This window comes from Canis lupus, chromosome 14 (genome assembly GCF_011100685.1).
Source record: "Canis lupus familiaris isolate Mischka breed German Shepherd chromosome 14, alternate assembly UU_Cfam_GSD_1.0, whole genome shotgun sequence".
Lineage (NCBI taxonomy): Eukaryota > Metazoa > Chordata > Mammalia > Carnivora > Canidae > Canis > Canis lupus.
In genome coordinates this window covers 59,983,615-59,996,947 of record NC_049235.1, presented here as the reverse complement: position 1 = coordinate 59,996,947, position 13,333 = coordinate 59,983,615, and the positions used below count along the sequence as shown (strand labels likewise).

The 13,333-nt window shown below is 48.1% G+C and overlaps 1 protein-coding gene across 1 annotated transcript in view; it reads right to left on the bottom strand.

Annotated features, from left to right (window-relative positions):
* PTPRZ1 (protein tyrosine phosphatase receptor type Z1) overlaps positions 1-13,333 on the bottom strand; it is a 156,057-nt gene that overhangs the window by 79,059 nt on the left and 63,665 nt on the right. The gene's annotated exons all lie outside the window — the stretch shown is intronic.

Here is a 13,333-nt window from a genome sequence, read left to right as displayed (position 1 = left end):
TAATAGTAGAAAATACTGGAACATCTTTGAATCGGTTCCTAAAGCAGTTGTGCCAGGGTGGGGTTCTGGGCTTTGCTGTGATCCACGGTCGGAGGCCTCTGTGAAGCCGCTCGAGCTCTGACTCAGCAAGGGCTCGGCTCAGCCCTCGCTCCTGGCTAATCGACAGCGGCCTCCCACCACCTCTCCGGCCTGTGCAAGGCCAGGTCCACCCAGCAGGTGCGGCAGGTGCCAGGTTCTGGCCTCCCTGTGTGCTCCGTAGGGCGGGTCCCTTCTGGCCTCCTGTCACCCCACCTACGTGATCCTCATGCTTTCCCTGAAATGTCTCCTCCTCTCTCTCACTCTTGTTTGTTATTTGTTATGTTGTGCCCAAGATTGCGAATCCGAGAAACCACTGAGGAGCTGACACTGATGCAAGTACACGAGGGTTTATTCACAAGCTCGAGCTTGGGTCCAAATGCACCCGACACAGCAGAGCAGGGACTTGGACCCAAGATCGAGCTTGTGAATAAACCCTCGTGTACTTGCATCGGTGTCAGCTCCTCAGTGGTTTCTCGGATTCGCAATCTTGGGCACAACATTTGGGGGCTTGTCCGGGATCCTAGAGACCCCCAGGACCACATCCAGAGGGTTTCACGCCTGGTGAGTGTACTCAACTTTTTCCACTTTTTGCACACATATTCTCTGAGAGCTCTACACTGTACTTTTACCTGTAGGATTTCCCATCTGTATTAGATTGACATTGGCTTAGGCGGATGCACTGGTGGGCCGTCGACCGGGGGTCTTGAGGAGATGTCCCTTGCCCCTGCCAGGAGGACTGGGTCCTCATCTGCAAGGAGGGCCGTCTGCCAGCCCTTTCAGGTTACTTTCTGTTTTGTCTCTGCAGCCACACTGGAATGTTTGTCTGTGTTATTGTGTCCTTGTTAATCGTCTTTGCTGTGTCTTGGTGTGGGTGGGGGACATAATGGGGCAGACAAAAACCAGTCCCCTGCCTCTTATGCTCTCCCACGTCTCAGACGTTAGGGAAAGAGCTCATAATCTGAGCACAGACATACGGAGAGGGAAATTTCAAACTTACTGCATGTCAGAATGGCCAACCTTTGACGAGGGATGGCCCCAAGAAGGAACTTTCCACCTACCTATTATCTTAAAGGTTAAGGCCGTGATCTTCAGGGACAAGCCAGACGGCCACCCTGACCAGGTGCCCTACATCCTGGTCTGGCAGGACATGATCGAGAATCCCCCCCCTTGGCTAAAATCATTTTTACTCCCCAAAGCACACAACTCGCTGAAGGTTAGGAGAGACTCTAGGTCCACTGCCAGACTCTCCCGGCAGGTCTCCAGGCTCCTCGGCAAGCCTACCGATCCGGCCGAGGTATATGGTGTGAGACAGGGTAAGGATGAGAGTCCAGCAGCCTTCTTAGAGACAGTCATGGAGGCTTTTAGGCAGTGCACCCCTAGGAACCCAGAAGCCCCGGAAACAAAGGCCACAATTATCATGGCCTTTGTTAACCAGGCCGCTTCAGACATTAAAAAGATATTGCAAAGAGTAGAGAGACTGGGGGAGAAGAGCTTGCAGGACTTAGTAATAGTAGCAAAAAAAGTCTATAATAATAGAGAAAGTCCAGAAGAGCAACAAACCAAACTAAGTGACCGGCAGACCTGAAACTTGGCCAAGATCCTGCTGGCCACAACCATGGACGACCCACGGGAAAGACGGAGGCACCTCAAGAAGCTGGCTTCAGGGACAGGTAAGGAGGATGGCCCTGGTCCCCATCGGGAGCGCCCTAAACTGAACAAAAACCAATGTGCTTATTGCAAGGAAGAGGGCCACTGGGTGAAAGACTGTCCTAACAAAAGATCTAAGGCCCCTGCCAAGGTCTTGGAGATGGAGGACCTGGGCGACCAGGGGAGTCGGGGTTCGGCACCCCTCCCCGAGCCCAGGGCAACTCTCAGAGTGGAGGGGCAACCCATTGAATTCCTAGTGGACACTGGGGTACATTTGGTTTTATTACAACCCCAAGGGAAATTGGCAAACAAGACCTCATGGTGCAAGGGGCCACGGGCGCCAACAGTACTCATGGACTACCCAAAGAACTGGGGATCTCGGCATGGGCCGGGTATCCCACTCCTTCATGGTCATCCCCGAGTGTCCCTACCTGTTGTTAGGTCGGGATTTGCTCACCAAGATGGGGGCACAAATTCGCTTCTACCCCGAAGGGGCACAAATCCTAAACAAGGAGGGGCACCTGATTCAGGTGCTTGTCCTGAGTCTAGAAACTACTATTGTCTCCATCAAACGCCCTCAGCCCCAGTGACTGGCACTGACCGTTGGCTGCAGGAATTTCCCCAAGCATGGGCAGAAACTGGGGGAACTGGGCTGGCCCGGCACCGACTGGCCATATACATAGAACTAAAGCTGGAGGCAGACCCTGTCAGGGTCCGCCAATGCCCCATGCCTCTCGTCTCCCTAACCCAGACTGGGACCCCCCTCTGCATGACTGTCAAGAAATTTTGGCACAGGTGCACGGAATCAGAGCTGATCTGAGAACTTATTCGGAAGACGCGCCCTCTTCCTGGAGAGCCGGGAGCCGATGGCCTTCACCCTGCCCCGGGCCTACTCTGGCCTCTAGGCACAGCTTTATGATTCGGCCCATCTGTGCCTTGTCCTGCAAACGTCGTGGGCCCGGGGCAAACTGCTCGGCCGACTGATGGCGTGCGACGGCAACGGGAACGTGCAGCAGGAGTCCGTGGGCCCGCGCACGCTCCTCTGTCCTCCCGCACCCAGCAGGAGGCTCACGGTCGTGGTGCAACAAACACGAAACTCCCAGGGTCCTCGAACGAGCCTGCACTGCGCGCGTGGCTGGCGGTCACCTCTGCGGACCCTGGCGCGGCGCGGCCACCACCGAACGCTGGACTCCTGCCGGGCAACCAGCTGCTCCTGCCATCTCCATCATCCCCTGCACGCAGAAGCCATCCCGGCGCCCGTCCCTGTCTCCTCCCCATCGAGCCTCTGGGTCCGCCTCCCAGGGACGTCCTCCAGCAGACGGCTCAGGACTGCCGCTAGCTGCCCAGCCCAGGCCGCTGTCCCCGCGGGCCCCAGTCTTGCCGCGCCCCGAGCACCTGCCATCACCCGGAGACCGTGAGGGAGACCGAGGGGCAGGTCCCACCAGGACGCTGCTAAGCCACAGGCTAATTTTAACCGGGTCCCCAGGAGATGCATGGACACATTAAATTTTGAGAAGCAACGGCTTGGACGTTTCCAGGGCCTTCTAGTGGGTCTCCGGCTTCTCCTCTGGCCCCCACCTACAAACCCACTCTCCCTGACATGGTGGGAAGACCTCTGAGAATATGACGGGATAGCCATTCCCGTAACCAGGTCACGTTACACGACAAAGGTGACGGGGGTCCCTGCTGCGATGCTGTGACGGTACAGGAGGCTCGTCCCGGCTCACTGCGGACGGAGAGATCCAACGTGCCAGACGTTCGAAGCCGTGCCTGCCCCCCGCCGGGGCTGGAAGAGCGGGGCGTCCAGCCAGGCCCCGGATCCCGGAGCGGCCCCAGGCCGACAGCCAGCAAAACAAGCACACCACATGCCAGTTACAAACAGACCAACACCGGGTGGTTCCTCTACACACGAGGCTCCTAAAATAACCAAATTCACGGGGAGAAAGCAGAACGGCTGTCACCTGGAGACGGGGCGCTGCTTAATGGGTACAGAATCCCACTGTGCAAGAGGAAAAGTCCTGGGGATCTGTTTTCCAACAACGTGAGTACACATAACACGACCAAACTGCGCACTTAAAAATGCTGAAGATGGAAAATTCTGTGAGTCTTTTTTTATGGCAGCGGAAGTAGTAGTTAAGCAAATAAACAAAATAAACAAACAAAAAATAGGGACCTGGACCTCAATCTTGCAAAAAGGAAGGGAACCCTGCCAACGCCCTGCAGAAGCCCCGCACTTCACGTGAGAACACAGCCCAGCCAGCGGCTCGGTTTCACTCAGGGGACCCTGAGCAGAGCACCCGGTTCAGCGGTCACTCCTCTCTGACCCCTGACCCATGGAAACTATGAGATAATAAATTATTTTTTTTAAAGATTTTATTTATTTGACAGAAGAGAGAGAGAAAGAGACAGCAAGCATGAGTTAGGGGGAGAGGTCTAGAGGGAGGAAACTCCCCACTGTGCAGGGGGCTCGACGCAGGGCTCGATCCCAGGACCCACAGAATCACGCTCCATGCCGAAGGCAGACGCCCAACTGACTGAGCCACCCAGACGCCCTGATAAGAAATGTGCTTAAAAGCCACAAAACTTGGGGCCCCTGGGTGGCTCAGTCCATTAAGCACCTGACTCTCAATTTGGGCTCAGGTCATGACCTTGGGGTCCTGGGGTCAAGCCCTGAGCCCAGCTCCAGTGTCAGGCTCTACACTCAGTGGGGAATCTGCTTAAGATTCTCACTTCCCCTCTCCCTCTGCTTCTCTCCTGGCTCCCTCCCTCCCTACATATATAAAATATTAAAAAATAAATAAAAGCCACTAAATCCGAAGCAATTTGTTATGTGACATAAGAAAACGAATACAATCAATAACTTATCTTTTAAAATATTTATCAAATCACGTTGTTTCCTGACCTGGGTCCCTCTAATATCCTCCATCTCACTCAGAAGAAAATGCAAGCTCCTTTTTAAAAAAAAAAAAAAAAAAAGATTTTTATTTATTTATTTATTTATTCATGAGAGACACACACAGAGAGAGAGGCAGAGACACAGGCAGAGAGAGAAACAGGCTCCACGCAGGGAGCCCCACGTGGGAATCTATCCTGGACCTCCAGGATCACGTCCTGGGCTGAAGGCGGCGCTAAACTGCTGAGCCACTGCCTGATAATGCAAGCTCCCTAACGCAGCCAAGAGGTTCTCTAAGACCCCATCTTTCGCATCCTCTCTGATCCCATTTCCTGCCTTGGATTCCAGTCACACAGGCTTCTCTCCTTGGAGCACGGGAGGCCTCGGGGCTTGGCACTCGCTGCCACTTCTCCGGGAATGCTTCCTGACGGCTCCGTCCTAGGTGTCTGCAAGGCCCACCCACTCACGTTCCCACGTCTATCAGGTCTCTCTGCTCAATGCACCTCCTTGGGGAGGCCCTCCCTGAACACCCTGCATAAAAAACACTTTCCTCCGTGGTCGTTCTCAATCCCTTCTCCTTATTTTGTATTTATTCTCCTAAAACATGAGGTTTACTGAGTAGTTTCCGCACCCCAGCAGCTAGGAAAAAAAGCCTGGCACGTAGTACATGTTCAATAAAATACTGGTTTAATGGCTAAATCAGACAAATAAAACATGATCATGTTTTTTGTTTTATGAGTTTAAAATCTCAAAGAGATCTCCCACGCGATGACAACAGAAAAAAAAAAAAAAAAAGAAAACAATTAAGAAACGTTTCTGAAACAGGCTCTAGGTCGTATCTGACTGGCACATGATAATTTTGTTGAGTAGTCCCTATTAAATTTCTGCTGAAGAGTATCCAGAAAGACTTTAAGTCTGGACATTTTAAACCTCAATGACCCTAAATGACTAGATTATGTGTGAAGTGTATCAAATGATTATATTGAGTCTAGATTCAGTTTTAAAAACCAACTAGATCATGGGACCAAATACAGTACAGGTTCAAGAACACTCTTGAATCTTTGTGATTAAGTTGTGGTTTAATTAATTGTGATTAATTGTGATTAAATTGAATGTTTGTGATTAAAACACAAAAAGATTCCAAATTCTTTTCGTGAAAAGTCTGTAAAGCAGAAAAAGCCCAGAAAAAAAAATAAATAACTTGAGGTTCTTCTTGCAGAGGGCTCTAGAAACAAGATTGTTTCAAATCATTAGAAGTAGCAAGCCAAAGGAAGTAAACTAATGAAGTGTTAAAATTGTGCACGAGGATGAAACACAAACCAAGGAAGCATTAAATAGATTTTACCTATCTTTAATAATGAAATGTCAGTTTACTCTTATGCTTAAACATTATTTTTTAAATTCCCAATTAATATGCTTAACATTGCAGCTGGAACCTTCAGTGGCTGAGGCAGGTTGGCGTCCCTGAGAAAGCAGGTGTACAGAACTGATCACAACGACCCCGTATCCACCTGAGTGTTATCAGCGACTGTCGTGAAGGAAGGATTAGGACTCACTGTGGTTGCAGCAGGAGACGATGAGGTGCCCAGCCACGCGGAGGCCTGCGGAGGACCACTCGTCCGCTCTAGACAACTGAAATAAATGGTCCGTTCACTTACTCCTCCATTCTTCCACCCGCACACCGACTCCTGAGTCAGGGTCACCTGTGAGATTCCCGCGCCCTCCCGAGGGCCCTCAGCAGACCCTATTCTGTTGGTGGAGCCTTAACTCATCGCCACGGGATTGCCAGACTGGGAGTCAGGCACAGAGTAGAAACCCACCAAAGGCCGTGGTGGGGGCTGTGGGCAGCAGTGCACGGATTCAAGATTTACACTCGGTGCAGCCTCTACTCCCACCAGGAGGAAGGCAGTTGGAGGCTCTGCGGGAGATCTGCGAGTTCAGGCTGGTGGGCTGGTCTGCGTGCTCCCGCACTCCAGAAGGTCGTGGGGGGCAGTGCAGAGGCCGGGGCCAAGGGAATCAAGGGCTGACCAGGCGGGGCAAAGCTCAGGCGCTCCGAGAAACGAGCAGTGCAGCGTGGTCCGGGGAGCGCCAGCGGCCACCAAGCAATTCCAGGAGGCCATGGAAAGACAGACGGTCACATGCCACTGGGTAGGCCGGTGGGAGGCAGGGAGGCGTGGAGGAGCGCAGCTGCCCTGTCAGAGACGCAGCTCGCCGGGCCGCGGGACGGGGAAGAGGGACGGGCGGCCTCGCGGGGCAGTTTCAAGGGCATCTTCCGTTCGTCTTCATTCGATCTTCACAGAATCCCTGTGCAGTAGACTGAATGCCCCAAAATCCATCTTAAAAATTATAATACGATCCCCCGTGGGATGGCCTCCGGGGCGTTCGGCTCATCAAGGGCAGAGGCCCTGCGATTGGGGTCCGTGCCCTCGCGAAGATCCCGGAGAGCTCGCCCGGCCGAGCTAAGGAAGCAGCGCCCCCGGGGTTCGCCCTGGGCCTCCAACCTCCCCCCCTGAGAAACAAGCTGCGGCCCACGGAACCGGCCGCTAAAGCACTTGCTGCCCCTCCAACTACACGAGGCCTGTCCCCTAATCAAACCGTCACTTCAGTACCGTTCTTAGAACCTGGCACTCAGGATTGAACAGTCGTTTCCTGAAGGAATCTGTACTTCAGTCCGACGGCCAGTTACCCCCCTCCGACCTTCTTGTGCTGACACCTGGACCAGGGAGCATTCTAAACCCAGACACGTTTTTAAAGACATTCTGTGTAGGAAAATATTACTTCACCAGTACCTAATATGAAAATAATATAAAAAATCAACTGAAAATAAATAAGTAATAAAAATAAATAAAAATATCAACTGAAAAAAAAACAGTTAAGTGAGTTTAAAAAAAATTGCAGGTTTTTAGCATTTGGGGAAAATGAGAAAGGGATGAAAACAAAGGAAAACCAAAGAAAAAATTATTTTGCTTTCTTTTTTGCATTATGCTTGTGGAGTCTTACCTTCCAGTCTCAGAAAAATGGATATATTTGTTATAATAATTATAATATTGGGTAAAGTATTCAGTAGACAGCCCCTGAAAATTCACAGAAATGATAAAAATCCCAACATTTGCTTTTTTTCTTTCAAGATTTATTGATTTATTTGAAGAGAAGGACAGGGAGAGGGCAGAGACACAGAATCTGAAGAGACTCTGCACCGAGCGTGGAGCCCGAGGTGGGGCTCAATCTCACGACCCTGATCTCAAACCTGAGCCGAAACCGAGAGTCAGAGGCTTTAACCAGACACTGTGATCAAATGCGCCACCCAGGTGCCCCCCCAAATTAATTTTTTTAAGGTTACAATAAATTGCTGATTTTTAGCAAGATTTGAACAACACCACACTTAGAACTGATTGTTTAAGGACCACAATATTATTAATAAAAATATGTACTTCTTTTAAACATTATGAATCTCTTTTCTAGGATCAGCTTTCATGCAAGAACATGTTTGCAATGTCTATATATTTGCATATAAAAATATTAGTAAGAGCAAATACAAATGTAATATTGAAGTGCGGACTGTAGTGATGATCATAGGATCTGTTATTACTTGCCTTGAATTAACTTCATTCAAAATTCCACACACTAGGAGTCTCAGCTTTAGACACTACTAGGGGCTTCCTTTATATATGCTAACGAATCTACCAAAACCCAAAACTTAGGTCACTGAAATAGTACAGAGCTATTGGTAGTGAACGACTTGGATCAAATATCAGTTAATTCCAATATAGAAATGAAACAAACCAGTGTTCTTGCCACTCAAGATTTAGGATAGAATTCAGAACTCCAGCAATGGAGCTCCTAATGGAAATGGTGAGAGATTTCAGTAGACACTTCTCAGGTGCGGCAGCCTGAGAAAGGGAGCTTCCTCAACGTACTGAATAACGATCATTAAGTGATGTTACGTTACACCAGTAAATGTCATCACATAAATGGACAGAAAGCAAAGAAGGCTGTCTGAGCTCACTTCCCATGATGGAAACCAGAATGAGGACATATTTACATGCACACATCAGCGTGTCTGTTTCTGTTCTTGGCCAAACAGAAGTTTTTGGAGCTCCTAAGAGCGAAGCAGTTGGCGAACATAGATAATGGTTGTTACTAAAACTGGACTGGAACCGGATCAAATGCAAACAATTTCAGAAGAAGCTGTTTGGTCAAGACTGCATTTTCCTTTGTCATTTGTTCGAATGGGACCCTTGCATCAGAATGGCAGAAAGTCTTGGCCTGGCCAATATATCCAATTGAGACACGTCGGGGAAGGCCATTATCAATTTATCTAGAAAAATGCTAGCACAAAGGTTCCTTAAACATTAAGATATTTAAGAAAATAAACCCATAAATATAGAGGATTCTGGTGGTTGCCAGAAGGGAAGGGATTGGGGAGATGCGCACAAAGGAGAGAAAAGGAGTGGGGGTCACAGACTTGTAGTAATGGATGAAAAGTCACAGGGACGACAGGCACAATGTAGGGAATAAAGTCAATGGTATTATAATAGCACCGTATGGTGACAGATGGCAGCTTGTGGTGCGCATAGTGTGACATATACAGTTGGGAAAAAAAGAAAATTATTTTTATTTTTAGATTTTATTTATTTATTCATGAGAGACACAGAGAGAGAGAAAGAAAAAGAGAGAGAGAGAAAGAAAGAGAGAGAGAGAGAGAGAGAGGAAGAGACACAGGCAGAGGGAGAAGCAGGCTCCGTGCGGGGAGCCCGATGTGGGACTCAATCCCAGGACCCTGGGGTCAGGGCCTGAGCTGAAGGCAGACTCTCAACCCCTGAGCCCCCAGGCTGTCCCAAAAAAGAAAATTATTAACTGAACTTCAGTATAAATAGAAAGAGAGAGATTGGGCAGCCCAGGTGGCTCAGCAGTTTAGCTCCGCCTTTGGCTCAGGGCGTGATCCTGGAGTCCTGGGATCGAGTCCCACATCGGGCTCCCTGAGTGGAGCCTGCTTCTCCCTCTGCCTGTGTCTCTGCCTCTCTCTCTCTGTGTATCTCATAAATAAATACATAAAAAATAAATAAAATATTTAAAAAATAAAAAATGAATAGCCTGAAAAAAATTACGAGTTTAGGAGAAAGGAGTATTGTGAAAGTCATAAAGACAGTTTTGTCAACGAGAGATTATCCCACGGTAGATATCACACACGGAGGAAAGCCCGAAGTGTCATGACTGAAGAGTAACTACTGGATTTGGTTATTTCTTAAACTGAAAATCTCATATTTGTAGAACAAAACAGCTTCAGTAAAATGATGAACCTGGAATCCAGACTACAGTGTGTAGAAGAGTGAACTGGAGGTGACACAGCAGAGTTAAGAAAATGCTGTTCAAAAGTTTGCTATGAGGGAAAGAACAAGGATAGAGTTGCATCCAGAGACAGATACGAGGATGAGGAACGGATTTTTAACACAGAAAGAGCTTTAAGCATGTAGATGTATTGAGGCGATAAAATGATTACAAGAAGGAGCCGGAAGTTAAGGGAAGTCCATGCTCAAGGCCCACCCAAGGGGAGAAGACACTGGCCACGGATGGAGGAAAAGAAGCATAAAAATAATCAAAGAAATATGGATTTGTATCTAAATGTTCAGAAATGGGAAAAAGAGAAAATTGATGGATAATACCACGAGCTTCAGCTGTAAAGCAAGGCACATCACACGGAAGGAAAAGCGGTTTGGGAGTAGAGCACACCATTTAGAGGCGCCACATGTCTGTTATGTTATCTGCAGTAGGAATAGTAATCTCAGTACTCTCAGTGTGAGAGTAATCTCCCACTCTCAGACTGTGCCGATTCAGTAAGATAACATATGTACACATGCTGGAGTGCATGAATCTCCTTACCCTCCCTCCTCATGTTCTCAGGAAAACTGGAGGGGAGACAGGCTCATCAGCTGCGGGGTAGAGGCAGGAGAGCCTGGGCTCAGGAAAATCATGGAGAATGAACTAGTGGACAGATGAGACTAACAGAAAGCACCAAGGGCCCTCCTGAGGTGGGAGGCCGTGAATTTGCAGAAACATCTCTCAAAAGCGGGTCCCTGTGTGGTTTCGTGTGTGCAAGTTCAGTGGTCCTGATGGACAAGCACAGAGAACAGGGAGCTGTGGTCCTAGGGTGGCCAACAGGAGCATGGGCAGGATGGACCTCCGAAAGGTCAGGACCCTGGAAGCTCCCTGCCAGCCCCTCGCTCCCCTGCCCCCCAATCTCAAATCCGATATGGGGAGAGAAAGGTCATTTTTAAAATAGCTGTTCAACAGCTACAACCACAGCATCCTCTGTCACCTTTCAGAGAAGTTAGAAAATGGTAGGAGTGACAAGAAGCCCAATACTGCAGTGTTTCTACTGCTATGGGCTGGTAGGGAATATTTAACTAATTAATATCGGAAAAATCCTCATTGAAACCTAACATTCGCCAGAAACTATGGGGCCTTCTTGTTGCTCTTTCATCTCCTGATAAGCCACCACTTCTAAAAGGAAGAAAAGGCTGAGGGTTTAGGTAACTCTGTGATTAATGTTACGACCTGTATATTTGCCCGATTCTCTCCAAATGAGTCCACTGTTTAATATTCAGGATTGAGACTGAGGGCAACGCAGGCTGACTAATGGCACAACTTCTCTGTTGCATTTGTTGTTAACTAACTGACCTCGATGCACGGCAGGCAGACTCTGTAGATTGAGGAGAGGCACACAGAGCGAGCAAGGTTTCTTTTCTTTGTTGCTATAGTCTGGCTACTACTGATGTGATCACAAATACAGAACCAAAAAAAAGAAAGAAAGAAAGAAAGAAAGAAAGAAGAAAGAAAGAAAGAAAGAAAGAAAGAAAGAAAGAAAGAAAGAAAGAAAGAAAGAAAGAAAGAAAGAAAGGGAAAGAAAGAAAGAAAAAAAGAAAGAAAGAGAAAAGCAAAGCCAAGCCAAGCCAAGCCAAGCCAAGCCCTGGAAATGACTCCTTCGTATGGAATTAAAGATAAAAAAACTCTCTGTAGCATAGCTCCGAATGTCGCTTTGGCGTCCCTGTGGCTCTTTCCCATACCTTTGGTCAGAGGACCAGGGATTCAGGGTTGAAGTCTGAGTCATGGCTATAACCTGATATCCTACCACTTGTGATAGGATAAGACTTAATTCCATTAAATATAGCTTTTATTTGTTCATTTGTTCACTCATTCATCAAATATTGGTGGGGTGCTTAACGTTGGACAGAATAGAAGTCTGGTAAAAACAACTCAGACAAATAAAAGAGTAACCATCGTCAAGAACTCACATTCTGGGGGTGCCTGGGAGGCTCAGTCGGTTAAGCATCTGACTCTCACTTTTGGCTCAGGTCATGATCTCAGGGTCGTGTAACTGAGCCCCACGTTGGGCTCTGCACTTACTCAGCCTGAGTCTGCTTGAGTCCCTCTGCCCCTGCCCCTGCTCCTCGGGTCGCATGCATATGCTCATGCTTTCCCGCTCTCTCAAATAAATAAATAAATAAAATCTTTAAAAAAAGTAATAAAAGAACTCATGTTCTAGATTAGTATCCAAGGCATATCAACTATTTCTTTTAAAGATTTTAATCATTTATTCATGAGAGACAGAGAGAGAGAGAGAGAGAGAGGCAGAGACACAGGCAGAGGGAGAAGCAGGCTCCCTGCAAGGAGCCCGACGTGGGACTCGATCCCGGGACTCCAGGATCACACCCTGGGCCGAAGGCAGGTGCTCAACTGCTGAGCCACCCGGGCTGCCCAGGCATATCAACTATTAATTAGAATATAATCTAGTAAGTATGATAGTAGAGATGTGCATGGAATATTGCAGGGACACAAAAGAGTTCTTCTGAACCCAGATGGGACAAAAGACGAAGAAGGCCTCCTGAATGACAAGATGCCCGAGATCCATCTTAACCAGAGGACAAGTGCGATCAAATTAAAGGTGGGGAAGGAAGTCGGGAAGAGGGAACAGCATGAGCACAGAAGAGAGGAAGAGTGGCTGACTGGGAGGAACGGTCGGAGGGTCTGTGTGCTGACAATGAAATGCAAGGCAGAGAGAGAGATGGAATGGGAAAGGTGAGCAGACACCGCAGCTCTGGATGCCGGGACGAGGGGCCTGACCTTTGTCTGCTGGGCTTCGGAAGGGCTTTACGTCACGTCACGGGGAGCACGGTCTTATTTAAGTTCTGTGAAGAGTCTGTTGGCCTTTTGCAAGTATTACCTTTCCTCAGTCTCACTAAATTGTACCACGGTCCTTCCAAACCAAGCGCAAGTCCTACAGACAGACCCTCCCATGGACGATTTGAGGGAAATGACAACCACATGTATTTCTTCACGACCAATCTGTAATAAAGCGTGAGAGTGAACAGAACTCTGAAATACAAGAGGAACAGATGACGAAAAACATCACCCAAATCAAAAGGCTGAAACAAGAAAACAAAAAACGTTTAAACGGTAATTAAACCAAACTTCTCTTTAAAGATAGCAAATTTATTGTGAGGTTCTTAAAATCTTAAAGTCGAATCATGAATTATAATGAGTTTTTTTAAATATGGCATTAGGCAGCTTGTGAGAATGACATTGACTGCTGCTGTGTCTCCGACCTGTTGGCTCATTCTGCACTTTTTTTTTTTTTTTATTAAATCTCAGGAAATGCCTATAAAAGAACAGAAGTCTGAACACAGGCTCTTTCCTTTTATTTCTAATGTATATCTT